This window comes from Drosophila mauritiana, chromosome 3R, assembly GCF_004382145.1.
Source record: "Drosophila mauritiana strain mau12 chromosome 3R, ASM438214v1, whole genome shotgun sequence".
NCBI classification, from domain to species: Eukaryota; Metazoa; Arthropoda; class Insecta; order Diptera; family Drosophilidae; genus Drosophila; species Drosophila mauritiana.
Genome location: NC_046670.1, coordinates 14954939 through 14968880, shown reverse-complemented (window position 1 = coordinate 14968880; position 13942 = coordinate 14954939). Strand labels below are relative to the sequence as shown.

The following is a 13942-nucleotide window of genomic DNA, read 5'->3' as shown; positions in this document are numbered from 1 at the left end:
AGGGATTTCGATTTTCCTGCAACATCGAAAAGCAATTTTCATTGCCAAATGAAACATGTTTTCATAAGTATATTTTAAATTAATCATTTCATATTAAGGATATTCTGATTCTGTGATGGTATACCATCGAATATGCTTTCTCCAGAAAAGAGAATAGAAGGAACTGAAAAGTTGCAACTCAATTGGCTCCAAATTGTTGCCCAACTCGAGCATCTCGAGGCAAGCTGGTAAAAGTGCATAATTCTATAAAAGGCACACAAATTGAAACACAAACACAAGCCGAAGCGAGAGTTCCAACTTGGTGGATCTGCCTCCCTCCACCCATCAAGTCAGTAAGGGAAAAGTTGGCCTGGCAGACAGAGTTTCTATTAAAAATATTGTCAACTCAATACTGTAAGGAGTAAGTGCAAGTGCGCGCGGGGCTACGATGGGGCACGGTGACTTCGAGTTGATTGTTGTAAACAAAGTTTTCATAAAGAATTTCCACGCCGCTAGTATTAAGGGGGAAAAAATATGCAAAAGCCAAAAAAAAAAAAAAAATAGGAAGCCGACAAATTGGCAAAACCTCCAAAAGAATCACAACACAAGGAAAACCCAGCCAGCCAGTCAGCTAGCTGCGGTTGGTGGCACAACAAATAAATTGACATTCCCCCAGCTCCACCATTTACTCCGAAATCCCCCGTCTGAGCCACTCGTTATCATAGTTATGGTTGAGGCTGTAGCCGCAGCCAGGCAGCGATGAATGCTGCGGCTTTTCCGCAAAATTGAAGGAGGAGTGGGGCAGTGCCAAGGTGTTAGGCTGAGGCATGGAATCGGCTGCTGCCGGTGGCTTTTTCATATAGCAAAACCGATTCTCTTGCTACTACTGCTACTCCTGCCGCAGGCTGTTGCTGCCACAAATTAAAATGTGGCCGCGCTTAAATTCCGCACACAAAATTTATTGTTTGCCGCCGCCTGTTTGGCAAGGAGCCCAAGGAGAAGGAACAAAGCCAGCCAGTCAGCCAGAAATAGGCAAATAAGTTAAATGCTCTCTGGGCCAAATATTTATTGGCAAGGAATGGGCACAAGTGCCAAAGAGATCATAGAATGGTTTATGTACATTCCACTTCGATAGAACAGCTGAAAAATTGGAACAGTTATCAGTTATTCACCCTTAAAACAAGTACAATGTAATCGAACAAAAACCTATTTAATTTAACTATACTTGACACAATTGCATTCAAATCCAGTTACATTGAATTAACTATGTGCCTGTTTTAAATGGATTTAAAATTCACTTTGACGCAATCCCATTGCACTGATTCATTTTTTATGCCGCACATTAGTCAAACTGCCCAACAGAGTTATGAAACCATAGCCACTGGCATAGTATACAAAATGTTAAAAAAAAAATTAAAGAGAATCTTCCATTCAGCAAAAAAAAGAAAAGCCAAAACAGAAATAGCTGCCAAGGATAATGCGTTGCAAATGTCGACGACAATAAAAGGGATAATGCGACAAGTTGAAAACGAGCCAAAAGGCGACCGAATGACCGCCATTTCTGCCCAGAAAAGTTTGAGCCAAGTACAAAGAAAAGGGAAGGAACAAAAACAAAAAAAAAAAAACTTTGTTAAAACGAGAAACAGAAAGTTGAAAGCGTTTAATGAGTTTATTGAACCAATTGCACAAGTTGCAAGTTGTTAGTTGCAACTTGCATGTTGTTGCGTCATTGGACTTGCTGAAAGCCAAAGAAATCCCGTATTTGCTATTTCACTTGGCCAACTGATTCTTGGCCAAGTAAGACGAATGAAGAAAAGCGCCATCTTATCGCTCAGTTAAGAATGAATTAAAGCTTAAGTTACGGGGAGACTACAAGTTTTTGTGTGATTTGCCGCCTCTTAGAGTTAATTCAGAACATCTTTCAGCCCCGCAGCCAACTGCAATTCTTCTTGGCCATTCGTCTTGGCCATTTTGCCCATATCCGAACCGAATGTAGCCAGGGTCAGCAGTACTGGCTAACGAAATTGCGGCAGACAGAAGTCATTTAAGGAGAATTTATGGGATTTTAACTGACATTTAAACAGTCGCCAAGAAGCAGGGACAGATAGCCCGGGGAAATGAAAAGGAGCAGAATGGAGATCGGGTTGGGGATGTAGATGGGACAGAGGAACTTGTCGACCAAGATTAGCGACGACTGTGCAACAAAATGTTATGGACAGAGCCGGATAATGAACGACTCCGGGTCCTCGGAGATCCGGGGATCTGAAGAGAGATGAAACGACCGAAAGATGCGAAGCGAGAAAAATGAAATGTAATTACATTTGAAAATGGCAAAAGGGAAAATGCTCAAGAAAAATGTAAACGACGGTCAGCAGTCCGAGGAGCATCTGGAGACGATGGCCAGTTTCGGGGCGCGTCGCTTCCGAGCAAAAATCACTGCAGCATTTCCTAGTAATTAACTTCATGAAGATGTTCCCCATTTCAGAGGAGCTGAAAAAATGAATGAAATAAGCTTCGCTGACCGCTTAGATTGAAGTAAGATGACTGAGTGAATGGAAAACGCTGACTGGGAGATTGAAATGCTTGCATTTGTGTGTTAACTTTGAGAATGGCTATTGGCAGTTACATATTTTAATAAAATGTAAGGACTCCTTCAGGAATTCCTGTATTAAAGAGAAAATATTTCATTTTTCTCCATTTGCCAAATTTTTGTAACCTGATTACAGTTCGTAGTTTTTAGATTACCGCCCGGGGCTTAATGCGTCATTGGGGATATTTCTTCAATTAAAACAACCCTTAGTACATAACAGTGCACTCAGGCAAACACATCATGAAATTAATGAAAGCAAATATGCTTTAATAAGAAAGGAAGCCTTTATTTTGCAAAAAGTTAATGGGAATTTAATTAAGAAAACTAATGGTAAGATGTATTATTTTCTAATTTACATTTATAACACAAACAAAATTACTCTTACCTTTAATACTGATTATCACTCTTGTTGATGCTGAAAGAAAACAAAAAATGATTTAATTAGTAAATTGCAGTTTCATTAAAAAGTTGCAAGTTTGAGAAAATAACAAGTTCGCAAGTGAAAAAGTTTGAAGTCGAAGCACTGCTTGAAAAACTTTAAAACTACTTTAGAAGTATATCTTTTATAAGATTTTAATTTCAGAGCTGTAATTAGCCATTAAGAAAATGCAATTATTACTAATTATGCCTTAAAGAATACCCTATTCAATACAATTTATAGAAGGTACATTACTAAATGGTGTTTATATACATACGAATTTTTATTAAACTATGCATATGTGTATTATGTGTACTCAAGTGGGGGCATATATATTGTGGCACATTCTGAAAAAAATCAACTTCAACTTAACAAGGTCGACCCCAATTTACTGCCCCCCATGAAAGTGTGAATAAAAAGAGGGGTTTCCATAGGCCACAGGGCAGCTGGGGGGCGATTGTGGGCTTTCAAACTGCCAAACCGCAAAATTTGCAGCCACAATTTCTGTCTGTGATTTGCTGCTCTCCAGTGCGTTTTAGCATATTTCCATAATTTTTTGAAAAATGTGCGGCATTCAGAGGGGCTATCCGAGAAACAATTTACTCGTTATACAATTCCTCGACCCTTCAACCAACGTCCCTCCTTCGATATTTTTTTTTGTTTTTTCCATTCTAAAAACTGCACTTGTAAGTTTCTTCTTCTTGGCAGCGGTAACAAACTGTGGCAACAGTAATCGAAAAGTTAATTCTCCGAAAAACAAGGTAATTAGTGTAGCAGTGCCCATAAAACCCAAGCGAATGTGCAAAAATAACGAGAAAAGTTTAAAAAGTACCCAACAAAACGGCGTTAGAGATGAGGAAAGAGGAAAAGGCTATGGAAAAAAGTAGAACTACAACAAAAAAAAACGGGCAGAAAGAAGAACTACGAAGTGGGGAAAAGTGTGGCATTGTTGGTTACAACTAGGCAAAGGCAAACACGCCGTAATGAATGGCTACGACTTGTAGGATGCAGACCGGGTCTACAGGTGTACTGGTACTGGCCTGGTATAGCTAAGGGCCCCAGGTAAAACTATAGTTGCAGCCGCAGCTCCAAATAAGGGTACCCAGCCAACAGGAACTGAGTACATCTCGTTAGGCGTTGCCAAGGTTGCCATTGCCAAACATGCAGGTTAGTTCGTGAATAGTTGGATTGGTAACTGATTTCATGTCAAGGTTTAATTGCATCATCATTCTAGTATATCTATGCTTTGATAGACAGCTTCCCATTCTCTGTTGTTACTAAAATCCAGCTAACATTATTACCATCATTAGCTGTCAAATTCCAATATGTGAGAAAACCCCAATCTTTAGTATATATTGATGGTCTGATTTGCTGTACGAAAATAGTACTTAATGAATCTGCACCAGAAACCATATGGGCTGAGAATCTCAGAAACTTTTGCGCTGGATGGTAGCAACTCTTTTCGAACTACTCACATGCACGAGCCCTCAATTAATTAATAAACAAAACTTTGTGCAGAAGCCTTCGAGTGCTGCATCCACAGACGCGCGTGGTGAACGAACTTTTTGCCGACTGTCGTTTGTTATGCCAAAAAGTTGACTTCTTCGCCCGCAGCTCGTCGATATGGCCCCAAAAACACAACCCAAAAGGAAACCCTTTAGCTTCCCCTTTGGCCCACTTTACCTAGCATCCACGTCATCCTCTAGTTACGCCTAATGACAAACATGAAGTTTTTGCCACCACATCAATCAAAAGTTTTTCATCAACGTCATCAGAGTTATCACCATGGCCGCAGGCGGTACACAGATAAAGACACACACACACACACAATCGCACCCAGAAATATAGATTCAACAACAGGAACAACCGCAGCAATAATAAAATGCTGCCAACACCCTGAGACATGTTGACAAACAAGAACAACATCAGCTAGCCGAAAAGACAACGGCAATGGGAATGGTGGCAGGCAACAAGAGCAAACTGCCGAAAGCGGGAAAAACTTAAATTATGAACGGACAAGCGGCGAACACGCGGCGTATACGTAATTTTCCTCGGCCTCGTGGCTGCTGCTAAATGTCTGCATAATTTATGGATTTAACAACAACAACAGCAACAACATCAACCGCAGCAGCAACCACAACAACGAGCTGTTGAAGCCGAAGGAAAAGAACCGGAATGGTGGCATGGCTGATGCGCTCGCACCTTAAATAAGAGAAATGGCAGCCATAAAATGCCAGCAGCAATGGCAAGTGGAACCAGAACGATCGAGGGGGATGGGGGTGGGGGATGGTGGTAAATATCATCAGCCGACCAACTAAATAACTCAAATAAAATGCCTCGAATGCCGCACAAATCTTTGCAACTTGCTGCACAGGTGAGGCGCGGAGTATATGCTGTTGCTCAGGGAATATTGCTATCTGCAGAGAGACACTGCGAAAAATAGTGTGGTAAAATGTAAGATTTAAGTGTGGTAAACTTCATTTAAAACACAGCAAGTAGCATATTATAGATTGCTTTTTTAATTCTTGCTTCCATATTTACCGTCACATTAGTTTATTGCCACCTTAATATATTTCAGTGTAATATTGATAGACCAAGAGCACTTCATCTTCTTCAGAGGGCCAAGTAAAAAATTCAAGACGAGGATATGGCCAAAAGAGGCGGAAGATAGGACGTAGCCACAGAGCCAAACATAATCAGCTTCATCATCAGTGCGATGCGACGGCCGGTGGGTGGGGGTGTAAGGTTACTGAGGTGGCAGATTGCCACACCTTCGCCTATACATGGCCATGTCATGAATCAGGCTCAAAAGGTGGCGCCTGGATTGGGGTGCAGCTGTCACCATCAACTTCTTCATCTTGCTCCTGTTCCTCCTGTTCTTCCCATTTGCGACGAGGGCGACATCTTCATCTTTCAAATGCGTTTAATTATGTCAAAGTAGGAACCTTTTTTTCCGCTTTCTTTTCACCATGGCTCCTGTACCTACTCGCTTTTCCTGGACTAACTGTCCTTTGGGAGACACCCATGAGCAGCTAGACACCATACATATATAAGCCAGCAGGAGATTGTTAGAACCAGATATATATATACATATTTATATGCGAGTATCTATGCGTATTTGCGTGGGGAGTGAAGTTTGGGCGCCCAAAAGAGCACACAATATAACCTTGTCTTAAAGCCATGTGTAAGATGTGTCATTTCCATTTTATTTTTCCAACCACCCCCCACACCCCCGGGCTGGCCCAACCTATCGCTTTTTGCAAATGTTGCATTTGTGCGACATTTCACATTAAGCTTGACAGTCGGGCTTTTGTGCATAATCGTGATGCCGTTAGCTCCGGCTTTAGTCCTGGCTCTCCGGCTCCAGCACTGGTCCTCTTTTCTGGCTCTGTCCCTTCATTTCCTTTAGTTCTTCGTCCCCTGGACTGGAAATCACCGACCCCGCAAGCCATTTCGCCTGCTGATGGAAATAAGCTACCAATTACTAAAGTGTTTCATTCTAAAGCCAGTGCAGTTGTTGTTGCCCCTGATTTTGCTTCGGTCGCTGCGTTTGATTCCGTAACTCCCTCGCTCCTCCGATTCCCTTACAGCTTCTGATCTGGAGTTGAATGTGAGCATGGAATTGGACTAAAATGCTGGACGTCTGCATTAGTCGGCGCTTGAGGCAAAAGAACAAAGCAGCTGGATATACACAAATGCAAGTAAAATATGAAATTAAGACTTGCATTTGGGGTATTTTGAGATAAATTGTACCTTAAACATTGATGACATAATCCTCCTTAAGGATACATGTCAATTAATTCGAAATTTTAAATGTCTCTTTGGCATTTTATCAAATTAATTGAGACTAAACTTCTTATTACTTTCTTCTCTCAATTTCACCGGAAATGGCAGTGCTGTTAATAATCTTTTACTGATTACATATTGTATTTATTTATCTTACGCTTTCTGGTTTAATTCTTATTAAAAATAAAGACGTATGTTCGCATTTTGACCTACTTTATTGACACGTTCAAGCTTTTTATTTAGATAGGAAAGACTATCGCTTCCGGATTGTTTAAAGATTAAGGTAAGTCGAAAAATATTATTTAATCAATTTGACATTAATAATTTAAATTTTATAAAGATTGATGCTAAACTCTCAGCTTATACAAAAGCGTCATCCCCATCAAAGTTCCCCATCCACTCACATCTGGTCGCTTTTTCAATTGGCATTCGAGCGTAACATACGCACACACACACACATACACACAAGTCCGTCCATCATCATTTTAGCATTGCAGATTTAATTTCGTCAAAGTGGAAAAGTCAGCCAAAAGGTCGCCGACGGCAGACTACGCACCAATGAGTGCCACACCAAAACACTCTGATTCCAGCGCCCCAACCCCACGAAATCCATTCCTCCGGGCCAAATACGCTCCTTGCGTATGCGTGTGTGACCCACAGATGGCGAAAGGACACAGGACAGCGGGCAACGACCAGGACGAAAGCAAACATAAGGTGGCAAAGAAGTGTGCACAGTCGCAAAGGGTTGCTTTAACAATTTTAAATATATGGTAGTAAACAAACAGCGTACGCTTTGATGTTATAATTAAATAAATATCTAAATGAACTTGGAGATGCTATCGGGATTCAATTATGTAAGTAATGAGATTTCATTAAATTGCATATTCTTAGGGGATTCTAACTAATTTAATACTACTAATTTAATGACGAACTTGCAGGTTTCGAAAACTGAAACTGTTGGTACTTAAAGCTTTAAGCACCAAAATTTACACATTTTCTTAAGAATTTTGTTTCCACTTAAAAAAGAAGATTAGGAATGATATTTTTCCAATTATCAGAATGGCACTCGAACAAATTTTATCGCTACCCCATTTTTGAACCCCCAGATTGGCTGAATAGATAACACCCTGAAGTTCTCGTTTAACCCTCGCCCCAAACCCAAAACCAAACTTGAATACTAATGACATTTGCTATCTGTTCATTTGTCTTTGCTGTTTTCGATCTTTTTTTTTTCCTGCTATTTTGCGTTTAGTCTGAGAGCTTGTCAAAGGGTTAAACGTTAGAGACGGAGAGTGAGAGGGAGGCTGAGGCACCTGCTTACTCGCTCTAACTAACCGTACTCGACACGTTCCACTTGGCTGGGTCAATATGCTGGCGGATTTACTGTGCCCTGTAATTAAACACTTTTTCCAGAACGGCGGGACGAACGGGGAGACGGGTATTCTCTTGATGATTAGCTAAAGGTGAATGTCTTGCTCTTCCACCGCCAATCCCCCTGGCCAGGCCATCAATGTCTAGCAGTTTATTCCCCGAAATTAATGAGAATCTTCGAGTGGCCACCTGAGTTCATTCCTCTCAACGCGTCGAGAAACTCAAACGCTTTAAAGACCCAATTAGTTGACTCTAACGTTTATTTGGGGCCACAAAACGGTGCTCCCAATTTCCCAGACATTTCCATTTAATTGACAACTGTTGACTTTCGGCCTAATTGATCCAACCATCCATGGCTACTCCCGAAAGTATAAGGCGCCATCGCAAGCATCGTTTGTTCCATTTGCGAGAGGAGCCGGCTGGCTGCTAAACAAATAAATAATTCGAGATATAAGCAAAGAAGCACTCGTGCTACCAAATAGATTCGAAATAGTTTCAGTCCATCCGTAAAGCTGTTGAGTTCGTCCCGGTCATAAAGTGAAGAATCCACTTGCCAAGTTGGGCACTCAAGGACCTCTGGTGTGGGCAGTGCATAAATTGTATAAATACGTTTTCAGCAGCACATCAGTCATGGTCAGTCCGAACAGGACCAACTGCAGTCATCTGCTACCCATTCAATATCGTGTGCCTAGGCATATGCATTCTTAATGTAGGTTGGTAACTAAGTCAAACGCTTGTCACAACTTAAACCAAATCAGAAATCCTTCAAGTCCAAGCTACCCTAATCTAAGGGATTAAAGATACTAAGGTAGTAAGGTAATTGTGTACAACAAAGCGTAATATAATAAATAAATATAAATATTTTTGTACAAGAACATAAAGAGGCATTCGAAAGTCCATACATTCGACCAGAAAATATTCTTACTTATTTTTGCTCGTTTCAAGAGCTATGAATTCATACAAGAGAAGTAATCTGTGGAATTTTTCGGAAATGATATCTCAGCCTGAGCCCACATGGCGCACATCACCGGCATCCGCATCAGCATCAGCATCAATGTCGGAGGAGGCTGCACAAAATGCATTTTGAATATTTATGAAACATGTCAGGCTGTCACCCACTTCGATCGAATGCGAATGCGTGCAGTATGGTCATTATTCAAAATAATCGAGATGCACGTGCCTCTGTCTTGAGGATAGGCAATTCATGAATATGGAAACAGGCATATAACACATACACTCCCCCTGGGCGGATGGCTTAATAACAAATTGTCAACTCCGACAAAATTGCCCAGAATATTGCTGGAAAAGTGCCCAAAACCTGACCTTCCATCGTTTTAGCTTGTTTTGCATTGTTAGCAATTCTGTTGTGGCTGCTAAAGGGTTTTTGAGTTTATCCCTTTTATTACTAAACTATTTGCAGTCCTAACAATGAAACGTGATCATCGTCAAGTTGTTGGGATTGCGGAAATCGAAATTGTTTGCTCGAACCATTATTGACAACTAGGGTACAAACTTTTTATTGCCAAATGCAATACTATGGGCTTAAACAAACTACAGAACAATTCAATAGTTGTTTTGCCGTTTAGGCCAAAACAAAAAAATGTTTAAATTATCTAACAAAACAAATGGTTTCATTTTTATACATTTATCAAGTTCATTTCATTATATTTGCCATTTAAAATAAATTTATTTCAGAAGCACAACAATTAAATCATGTCAAATTAAACAAAAAAAAATATATAGCTTTGGCGTAATCAAAAACAAAATTTACACTTGACGGGCTTTTTTCGATTAAGCATTAGAGCGACAGCCAAAAATTCAATTAGATGCCATGTCATAGATTTGCTGTCATTTATTGTTTTCTCCTTCTGCATTTTGTAGAAACCATTAAACAATAGATTTATGGAGTAAATCAATAAATGCATTTGACAGGAAATTCGAGTGCGGCAGAGAGTACAACAATGAACTATGGCACCCAAAGAGTATCCCCCACCCGGCACTCCAATCCCTACACCACCCCATTGTTCACTCGATTCACTTGTCCACTTTGGTCCTGCCGACAAAACCCAAAAAGAGTCCGACAAACTAATTCAATCTTTGCCGCTTGTTCACGTTTATCACTGATTTTTTTTGACACCCTCCACCGCCAGCAGCCCCGACTATTCCCAATGCGCCTGTCAGTGTTTTACAGCGAAACGAGGGGGACAAAAGTCCATTTGTGTGAATTGCATTTTTATTTGTATAGAATTTTCATAGCGAGCTTCTCCTGGCATTCACACATGTCCCTGTCCCTGTCCTTGTCCCTGTATCTGTCCCTTTCCCTGTCCTCCGGCAGGACATTCGACTTTCCAGGGGCAGAAATCTGGATGGCGGCAGGAGGCGTTGTCTCGTGTTGCTTTGACAGTTTTTTGGCAAACTGCCAGACGGGCCGAGCGAGCCACCGGCAATGGAGTGCACTCATCGAGAACAAAAAGGATAGCTACTGCGTTGGGTTTAAAATCCGAAATACCCTCTAATTAAAAAAATGCAATCTGGGCAACAACACGAAAGGCGAGTATGTAGTGTTGCAAAAGCACATAAACCACATTTATGTATCTGATTTGAACGCCAACTTATCATTTGTGCGAAATGTGTAACTTCTTTGTATGCAATTTACCATTCAACTCATAATTTTATGTGCAATCAATAATCTATCAAGAATCTAATCATGTATCACAAATCACATTAAGCTATCAATTAGGAGAATTTCATGCGCAATTAGCCTATTAGTTTTTACAATGAATGCGAATGGAAATATTATATGTAATACAAAATAGCATTATTCACCATTTACAGGATATGCCGAAACCAGTATATTGTTGGATTAGATACGTGAATAGGGCCGAGTTCCGTAGATATAACGATATAGGTAGAGCTAGGGAGATAGAGATAAAACGAAGAATGCGTGCGGAAAATTTAGCACGCTCTACGTGCCATGGCGGCAAATAAAAAATTGAAGTAAATTTGGCAACTGGCTACAGAGTCGTTAGAAGGATCAGGAGCGGGGAGACGTTTTCGGCTGCCATGGGAATCTGTGGCGTCAGTATTGGGTCTCATTCCCATTCCCATACCCAACCCTTCGCCCCTCGGCACACAATGAAATCCGCTCAAACCAAGGCCCCAACTCAAGTTCAGCAGTGCGGCAATGCAGTTGAAAGGACAGACACAGAAAGAGACACGGAATCCTGCTGCAGACTGCAGACATCCTGTCGCCAGTCTATCGTCATTTTTCTGCTTTCAACTGCTGTGTATTCAGATGCAGCTTAGACCATTAGCGTTCGTGTTCTTCGATTGGTTGAAACACAAGAAAACCATTGGGATTGCGGTGCAAGCTCGGTCAATTACAAATGGGCTACAAACGAGAGTCTTTCTTGGAAAAAATCTTGAATATATAGTTTTTACGAATTTTTCGTAACCAATTTCATGTTATATATGTAGTAGGGGAGTTTAAAATTTCGACATTTACCACAATTTATTGACCAATGATTTAAGACTTAAAGCAAGGGCCTTACACCAACCGTTGCAACGACAACGTATACGCACCGTTGGACAACAACAGCGGCAGGAGCAGTACAACTAAAGCAATCGTCCAACGAGTCTAATGAATGCCCAACTATGGCCAGCTGGGCCACAGCCAACCCACTAGCCTGGCTCGAACTGAAGCAGGAGGAAATATACATTATGGTGGCTGGAAAAGCGTGGCCCGAGAAACTTATTAATATGCAGAGCAGCCAGCAGGTGTCTTTGCTACCGTTTTATGCCACAATTTGCGCCACGTGCGCCTGCTACCGCCGCTTTTCCTGCCGCTGACAAGGCTTTAATAATGCTGCCACTCGACTGCGTTCGCTTGGCTGGCAAAACGATTTCTTTGCTCAGCTGCAGCACGAAATTAACAATTCGTAGCTCATTTTTCTGCCAGCAGGGTGGGCGTAAATCCACGAAACACGGCGCAAGAACGGGGGACCACTTGCAGCGACAATTAGTTGAGTTATTGGCAGCAAGCTGGTCCTGGGTAGCTACCTCACCAGACCAATATTTGGCCAAACCAAGTAATTTTGTAGCTTGACAAACAGCAATCCACAGGAAAAAGTCACATAAAAATGTTCGCCTTACATGTTTTATTACGTTTCGCAATTGAAGAACGAACTTACGTAAATATCGTAGAAATCGTATATTATATAAATAAAGCTTTAGTTAATATATTTGAAACTTTAAAAAAAAATTTTTTTTAATAAAGAGAATATATTACTTCTTATTGAAATTAATTTTTACCACAATCTATTTATACCCATATGAACGATAATATATTTGGAAATAAGCATTTTCTTTGAGTGTGTTTGTGTAATGTTTTAGCCACCGCATGTGGGACGATGATCGGCTTGTTAGCTGTTCATTCCAACCTCCCTCCCTTCCAGCATATACGGGCCCATTTCGGCAAAGGTTTTGAGGAGCCCACTGTCAACGCATAGTTGTTGACCAGGACAACGGACAGAGCAGCAGCAGGTGCAGAAGTTGCAGCAACCGCAGCAGCAACAACCTCCCCCGGACGCATACTCATATGCTGAGTCCTCTGACAGGTTGGCATACCGGGCCACAGGGCAACTGCATACTGGACCCGACTCTTCTGGTTGGTATGTCAGCCAGTAAAAGGACTTGCAACGTGCCACACAGGAGGTGGGAAGGGGGGGTTGAAGCAAGGATGAGCACTGGCAGATGATGAGCACTAAGCAAAAGTAGCAGTATTAGGAGGAAAATCAGAAGGAGGAGCTGCAATCCCAGCAATCCACAAATTGACTGCTGAACATGTCAAGTGATTGAAACCCTTCTCGAACTCTTCATGACCAGGCCAAAATTGTCCGTCCGATGACATTGCCATGAGGCAATTCTGTGTCCACTGCAGAATGAAGAGACTAATGGAATCAATTGCTGCACCAAGCTAAGTCATCCAATTTGGATTGTCTGAAATCTGATTTCATTTTAATACGATTATAAAGCTGATCACGTTTAGACATAACACAACTCGTACACATATTTTGCACACAAATTCCATTTTCAAGATTCCGACTACCTCACATTATAGTATCTGCTTTCAAGATCTTCAAAAAAATAGAGAAACAAACCAAAGCGAAGCAATCGATTTGCCTTCTATGCAGCCCATCGTTATCCAATTACTTCGAATTGCAAGAGCCTAAAACGCTATAGACAAACAACAAACTCTCATCACAAACTTTTATGTTATCCACAGCCACAACGACATTTTCATTAGGTTTCCATGATTGTTGTATGCGTATACGTAACGCAATTTGATGAAGAACTTATTGCACATACGCAGTGGTGAACGGACGTCAGCCTCCAGCCTGGCCATTCCCACCATTCGTTGCAGTTTCTTTTTTCTTCTCTCCGCTTTTTTGTTGCCTTTTTCGGTAGTCACGGCTGCATCTGACATTTCTTGATATCATCTCTTTTTTGTCGTATTCAACTCTGAATGTAACTGCGGCGGTAACTTGCACCGAAGCATCAGCTTCAGAAACGATGACAGCAGAGGAAAAGCTATAAACCTGCTCAATGCACAAGGTTTCGCTGCCGAGGGAAATGTCAACGAAAGCTACAAAAATGCAAAATACATTGGCAAAAACGGAACAAAACCATAAAAAAAAGGAGAATTATATACAGTAGGGGGGGTGGGGGAGATGTAGAGAAGAATTCACGCCAAATGAAACCTGCAACGAGTCTGACGCATTTAGCTGTCAGTTTGTCTT

The 13942-nt window shown here is 41.2% G+C and overlaps 1 protein-coding gene across 4 annotated transcripts in view; it reads right to left on the bottom strand.

The window, feature by feature from the left end:
* LOC117145931 (cadherin-87A) overlaps positions 1-13942 on the bottom strand; it is a 55762-nt gene that overhangs the window by 21957 nt on the left and 19863 nt on the right. For all 4 annotated transcript variants that reach the window (XM_033311804.1, XM_033311807.1, XM_033311805.1 and 1 more), the window contains one exon: positions 2955-2984. The gene's annotated coding sequence lies outside the window, so the exon portion shown is untranslated. The remainder of the gene's footprint in view (positions 1-2954; positions 2985-13942) is intronic.